The following is a 7,574-nucleotide window of genomic DNA, read 5'->3' on the forward strand; positions in this document are numbered from 1 at the left end:
TCATTAAACACACACAGGTTTGGCAGGGGAGAAATTCAAACAGAGCTCGGTGGGCACGGCTATTCTTTGCTCTTTATTGTCCAGGGCCTCCCTTTAGGAAGATTTAAAGGCAAGGATGACTCAACAGCTGGAGATCCCTGGAGCCACCTGCAGCTCCCAGGGGTGGCAGCTTTTGTGGGCTGTTGACAGGGATCTCAGTAGGGCTACTGGCCCCTGACTGGAGCCATCCCTGGCCCCCTAAGTGGGTCTCCACAATGGCTGGTTTGGACTTCGGTGCAACATGATAGCCGAGTTTCACGGTGACTCTCAAAACACATCAAGGCAGAGGATAGGGCATTTTTATGACTTCCAAGTCACCAAGGCATCCCTCTGATCTGGATGGAGTCATGGGAAGAGAACATTTGCTCCCTTGAATGGTGAGTGTCGGGATTCTCCTGTGAGATGCACTCGTGGCCCCTATGGGAAATGCAGCCTGCCAAGTTCATTGTGTTCTTGTGTTGAGAAGGGATTTTATGAACAAGGTTTTGCCTTTAAGCCTCGGCTCAGATTTCTTTGTTTAGCTTCTCAAGGAAGCTCATCTATTCCAATTTCATTAGGTTTATTTGAAAAAAAAAAAGATAGGGATTTTTATGAATACTTTTCCTTTTAAAAGATGATTTACTTGTTTATTTGAAAGGCAGAGTTGCAAAGAGAGGAGAGATGGAGAGAGAGAGCTCTTCCATCTGCAGATTCACACCCCAGAAATGAAACTCTAGCCAGGCCACCCACGTGGGTGGCAGGGGTCCAGGTCGTTGGGCCATCTTCCACTGCTTCCCCAGGCCTTTAGCAGGAAGTTGCATTGGAAGTGGAATAGCTGAGCTCCTAAACAGTGCCATATGGGATGCCGGAGTTATAGGCGGCAGCTTAAATCACTGTGCCATGATATCGGCACCTGTGAATACCTTTTTTCGAACTCTACATCTACAAAAAGGCAGCAAAATAAGATAAAAATGAGAAGGGCTGTGGTTTTTCACTTTGAGCAGCTCATTCATTCATTCACTCTTTCAATACACATTTAGAGCCCTTACTATGGTCCCACACTAGCCTAAGACACAGTGGCCCAGTGGCTAAATCCTTGCCTTGATGCTCTGGGGCCCCACATGGGCAGTGGTTCATATCCCGACTGCTCCACTTCCCATCCAGCTCCCTGCCTGTGGCCTGGGAAAGCAGTGGAGGATGGCTTGAGGCCTTAGGACTCTGCACCCGTGTGGGAGATCTGGACGAAGTTCCTGGCTTCTGGCTTCAGATTGGCTCAGCTCTGGCCACTGCAGTTACTTGGGGAGTGAATCAGCATATGGAAGATCTTTTTCTCTGTATCTCCTTTTTTTCTGTAAGTCTCTCTATCCAATAAAAATAAAGAAATCTTTTGAAATAAAACAACACTAAGCGAAAGGCAGGTACTGCTTGCACTGGAACAGTTTGTGGTTGAAGTCGTCCTGATCCAATTAACTGCCTCGTCTGTTTTTTTTTTTTTTTAAAAAACCAGGAAACACAGAGAGATGGGTGTGTGCCCACTCCTCTACCCCATTTCAAATAACGCTGTGGTGACCTAACCCAGTAACTCTCCTAGCTGCGATTCTGAATGTACTCTGGAAGGGCATCGGACTTTGGTATACATACATCTGGCCACTAGGTGGCAGACATAACCTTAAAACATCGTCAAAGGGGCAACATGGACCAAGGTGGAGAGGGCAGGTGTGGGTCAATCCCAGTCTGTGCAAGGCTATTATTTCTGGGGTTCTGGGGCCAGATTCAAACTACACATGCCAAGTCTGTGAATCACTCTCCTGCTACAGACCTGGGACTGTACCAATATGTTACCCTTTGCGTGGACAGTGATGTCATAAAACCTGGAACTAGAGATGAAGAAATAGATTGGAGGGTCTCTCAAGCCAAAAACCTCAGAGGATCCCATGGGTGGAGGACTAGGACACTCACAGGCCTCCTACCCATCAGCCACAGAAGGTCCTAGACTTAGGATGGAACTACACTTTGTCAAAACCATTGTAAGTCAGGCCTCAGCGCGGTTGTCTAGTGGCTAAAGTCCTCGCCTTGCACGTGCTGGGATCCCACATGGGCAATGGTTCTAATCCCAGCTGTTCCATTTCTCTTCCAGCTCTCTGTCTGTGGCCTGGGAAAGCAGTTGAGGACAGCCCAAAGCCTTGGGAGCCTGCACCCACGTGGGAGACCCGGAAGAAGCTCCAGGCTCTGGTTCCTGGCTTCGGATCAGCTCAGCTCCAGCTGATGGGGTTATATGGGGAATAAACCAGCAGATGGAAGGTCTTTCTAAAAAAGAAAATTGTAAATCGCAAAGATGGCAAGTTGAAACTGCATTGCATAAACCTAACCCACGAGACATCGATAGCTTAGCCTCACCTTCCTTTGAACCCACTCAGAAGGCGTGCTTGAGCCTGCAGCTGGGTGATGTCATCCGGCACAGAACCTTCTGCTAGCCGAGTGTAGAGGATTTCATCTAAGGAACTGAGGACTGCATGGACAGTGAAGATTAAAACAGTTCACTTTGTACCACCAACAAACTGGCAAAGTGTAAGTCAAGCCATCCAAATTAGGCAAGGTCTGGACTCGCTGAAGAGAATGGATCAATATATATTGGGCAATTATATGCTCAATTCAACAACTAACTCAATCCTTGGGCCAGAGAGAAACAGACTTGTTCCAATCTCCGAGTGAAGACTTAGCTTGACTGTTTTATTTATTATCTCTTAAAGTGTTTTATTTATTTTTATTGGAAAGACACATTTACAGAGAAAGGAAGGACAGAAAAATTGTCTGCTGGTTCACTCCCCAAATGGCTGCAGTAGCTGGAGCTGAGTCAATCTGAAGCCAGGATCCAGGAACTTCTGAGTCTCCCACATAGGTGCATGATCCCAGTGCTTTGGGCCATCTTTTAATTCTTTCCCAGGCCACAAGCAGGGAGCTGGATGGGAAGTGGAGTAGCTGGGACATGAACTGACACCTCTATGGCATGCTGTGCTTGAAGCTGGAGGATTAGCCAGTAGGGCCATTGCCCCAGCCCCACCTGCACAATTTTATGTGAAAACAACAAAGACAGCCCTGAACCAAGTAGAAGAAGCATGCCATGAGACACCACAACCATGGCTTAGCTAAAGATTTATTTAGTGATTTGAAAGGCAGAGTGACAGGGCCCAGCATGGTAGCCTAGTGGCTAAAGTCCTCGCCTTACACACCCCAGGACCTCATATGGATGCCAGTTCTAATCCTAGCTGCCCCGCTTCTCATCCAGCTCCCTGTTTGTGGCCTGGGTTGAGCACAGCCCAAAGCCTTGGGACCCTGTACCCACGTGGGAGACCTGGAAGATTCTCCAGGTTCCTGGCTTCAGATCCAGGCAGCTCTGGCTGCTGTGGCCACTCGGAGAGTGAATCAACAGATGAAAGATCTTCCTCTCTGTCTCTTCTCCTCTGTATATGTCTGACTTTGCAATAAAATTAACCAAATGTTAAAAAAGAAAAAGTGACAGAGGGGTCAGGGAGGGGCAGAGAGAGATCTTTCAGCCGGTATCGCAATGGCAACAGCCGGCTAACTCACAGTGCCACAATGCCAGACCCACCCCAGCTTATCTGTACACAGCATGCAGCCCTGGTGCTTAAGGTTTAGACAGCGTGGGTGCTCCTAGGAGTCCTCAGCGCTTTCTTCTCTTTCTAGTCTGACGGAGGGGTGGGACTGGGGAATCCATTTATTTACTTGTCCGAAGTGTTTCATCAAAGCCCCATTTTCTCTCCCCAATCTGGGACTTGAGCCACTTTGGGAAAACACAAGACAGAGGGGTGTTCAGGCTCCAGCTGGCCTTTGTGTACCCCACATCAGCGAAGCCAGAGGCCCCCTCCCAGCTCCCCAGCACAAGGATGGGGTAGAGGACCAAGGAAGGTCAAGGGTCAATGTTTCGGAAATCGGCAGTAAGAACCCAATGGGTATCGATTACTAAGGATTCATGATCACTTCCGAGAATTTCCTAAGCACCCCAAAGCTCAAATAGGCCAAAAGTTTCTCATCATTTATTTGGCAAAACCTGATTTGTCTTGAATTCATTTGGTAGTCAAACCTCAAGGCACTATAGAGGTCACAGCTGGGCCGGCTCAGGGACCACTGGGGGCTGGCAGCTCATGGCTGAGTGCCTAACCGTCTTTCTTTTTATTTATTTTAAAATTTTATTTTTAATATTCTTTACATAGTTGAGAGGGATGCCTGCCTGTGTGGGCCTCTGATTAGGGTAGGGAGAGTAAGGCATGAAGGTTGGGCATGGAGGAAGGTGAGTTGGACAAATATGTCATTTCTTTTTTCTCCTGTGTCCTTTGAGAAAAGGGTAAGGGGCCACTTCTTGATGTCAAACTGCATCAACACCCAAAGATGGGGATGGTCATTTATGACTCCCAGAGCCCCCAGTCAGGGAAGACAGTTCTGAAGTAGTCATTTGAATGGTTTTAATCTATCTGACATGTTGTTGGCTCCATTGCTCAAGGGTTGAGAAAATCTTTCCAAGGTCTATTGGCTGACAAAGCATAACTTCCACGTGTATCGTGGGTGGCAAGTGCTGCTGCTTGGCCCAATCCAGGTATCCCATGTGGGTAGGCACCTTCGCCTGACGCAGGCATTCCCTGTGTTTCCCTTTTCTAAGCCATCCTGTCTCAGCTTCCTTGCCTACATGCAAGCAAAGTGGTCTGGCCACTGAACTGATTACCTATTCTAAGGTCAGGAAATTCTGAATTCTGAAACACAGCTGGTCCTGGTCTTCACATTGCAAGTGCCAAATTCCATATGGGTACTGGTTCATGTCTCAATGGTCATTTCTCATCCAGCTGCCTGCTTGTGGTCTGGAAAAAGCAGTAGACAATGGCCTTAAAGCCTTGGGACCCTGCACCCGGAGAAAGCCCAACTTCTCCATCTTATCTCTCCCCTTGTCTAGTTGTGTGACAATGGAGGTAGTGGACAGATCCTGAAGTTCTATTGTTCCAACACTATATAATAACCTCAGCCCTTTGAATGTGAGTGATACCTTATGGGAGCTAATTTTAGCTGTCAACTTGATTGCATAAAGGAGTACCTACAGAACTGATAGCAGCGTTATTTCTGTGTGTGTGTCTGTGAAGGAGTTTCCAGAGGTGACAGGTGTGCAAGTTAATGGACTGGGTAGGGAAGATATGCCCTCAGTGTGGATAGAGGCTCAGAGATGGCGTGGGGGAAACGGCAGAGAAAGAAGCTTCCTTTCTCTTTTCTCTCTCTTTTTAAAGACATTTATTTTTATTGGAAAGGCAGATTTACACAGAGAAAGAGACAGAGTTTTATTTCTCTTAAAGTTTAGATGTTCCTCTCCTGCCCCTGAATGTTAGTTCTCCAGGTCGTTCAGCTACAGGAATTCTGGCTTCTCTCGTTCTCTTGGGTCTCTCTCTGTGTTATCTTCACTTATTTTCATTTTACTTGAAAGGTGGAGGGAGACAGAAACAGCAGACAGAGACCTTGCACCTGCTGGTTCCTCTCCAAACGCCTACAAAAGTCAGGACTAGCAGCTGGGAACTCAAGCAAGGTTTCCCACCTGACGGGCAGGAACCCAAGCACTTGAACCTGAACCTGCATCACCAGCTGCCTCCCAGGGTACACATTAGCCGGAAGCTGGACTGGAGATGGAGCTGGAACTAGAATGCAGCCATTCTGACCTGGGGTGGGAATGTTGCAAGCAGTGAGCGAGTCACTGCATCAAATACAACTCCTTGCTTTGCCTCTCCCCACACCCCAACTCCACCCGCCCTGGGCATTCTCTTGCATGACAGGAATGGAGCCTGTCTTGGAGCTCAGCCTCCTGGAGTCAGGATTTGCAGGCATCTTGCACTTCTCTGTTGCAATGAAGAGAGATTTTGAGAAGCCTCACTGCAGAGCTGAGCTTTTGCCCTTCTGATGACTGGAAAGATTAACGAAGAAACCACAAAGCCCTTGGATGTGGAGTGAGCCATGCTGCCCGCATTCCGGGGGCTCCGGCCTGCAGGTGGGTTGTCATGGGATTTCTCAGCCTCACAATCCCATGATAAACCGCTACTCTTCCCCATTTCTTCTCCCTCCCCTTTATTGTTTCTACCTCCCTGAACACACCTAATGCAGACCTGTGACTTGCCATGAAGGAACAGAGGATGGCAAAGATGAAGGCATTTAGCAGTTATGATTATAGTGAAGGTCCCAAATCCATTGACTTTCTATAATTGAAACATTGATTATCTTGGGTGATCATGACTTCATTGGGCCAAAAGAAAAGAAGCGCTGGGTTCTCACTGAGGTCAGCAGCTGTCTCAGTTGTTGGCTATAAGGAGGGAAAAGAATCAATAAAATAAATAGAGAAATTAAAACAAAAAAAGAGGAAGCCCAGGGAGAGGCTCCTTGGCAAGGAAATGGGGGAACTTTGAATTGTGAGAGTATCTGACTGGCCACCAGCAAGAATGGAAGACCTTGGCCCACCAACGGCAAAGTGCTAAGCTCTGCCAACAGCTGAGAGAGCCTGGGAGTTGGTCCTGCCCCATCAAGGCTTGGATGAGACTGCAGTCACAGCTGATGCCGGGGCTTCAGCCAGGTGTGGCCCTCCACACTGAGTTTCAGCTCCTGACAGATAAAACCCGAGCTAATATGCAGGTGGCTTTCTTCTGTTAGTTGGTAGTAGTTTGTCATACAGCCTTAAAATTGTACATTAGGGAGGTTCTCTCATTTCCTTGTGCTCCGGTGACTGGAAATTGGGGAGACAGTGTGCCAGTCATTCAGGCCCTTGCTCTGGACACAAAGCTTTGGTGTTTAGAGACGAGATCTGTCCTCCAGTGGTAAGCAGGTGGGATGGGGGTGCGGTGCCAAGGAGGTGGGCCATTGAGAGCTGTTTGTGACCCAGGCAGAGACCTGCAGAGAGCTGAGGACCTGCCCTGCATTCTCACTGCCCCATTTGCCAGGCTGCACACTGACCACAGCTGGCACAGTTCCTGGCTGCAGAGGCGATCAGCTTTCAGGAGCAGGGAAAACAAAACATCCTCTTTGCCCTGCTCTCAGAGGGCAGCGCTACTGTGCTGGATGCCTGCCTCCATTTCTGGGGATTTAGGAGCGGGTGAAGCTCCACACAAGCTCCTGGCCTGGCTGGGGACATTGCTACAAGGTGGCATGGGTTTCCTGCCAGCTCTGGAAAGCCTTCATAAGCAGGCAAGATTTTGTTTGGTGCTCTCCCACCCAGCAGCCAGTCCATCTGCCAAGTCTCCCTACTTCCTAGTGCCAAGGGTTCCAGACCACCAATGCCGCACCCCTGGCAGGTGGAGCCATGCCCTCGTCTGCCCCTTTCCACCCTGCCTCCTCTCCACTCCTCCCTAACCAGCTGCTGACACCCTCTTCCGACTGGCTCAAGGGATTGTCCCTTATTAAATTCCTCAGGGGATGATCTCATTAAGCCTTGTTGTGGGTCACTTCTATTTCAAGGAGGAGAAGTGTGTGGCATGCTGCAGGCAGCTGGCTAGCTGAAGCCCGAGGAAGAGGCTGGGGGC

The sequence above is a fragment of the Ochotona curzoniae genome, unplaced genomic scaffold, assembly GCF_017591425.1.
Source record: "Ochotona curzoniae isolate NIBS_2020 unplaced genomic scaffold, NIBS_Ocur_1.0 contig_43, whole genome shotgun sequence".
Lineage (NCBI taxonomy): Eukaryota > Metazoa > Chordata > Mammalia > Lagomorpha > Ochotonidae > Ochotona > Ochotona curzoniae.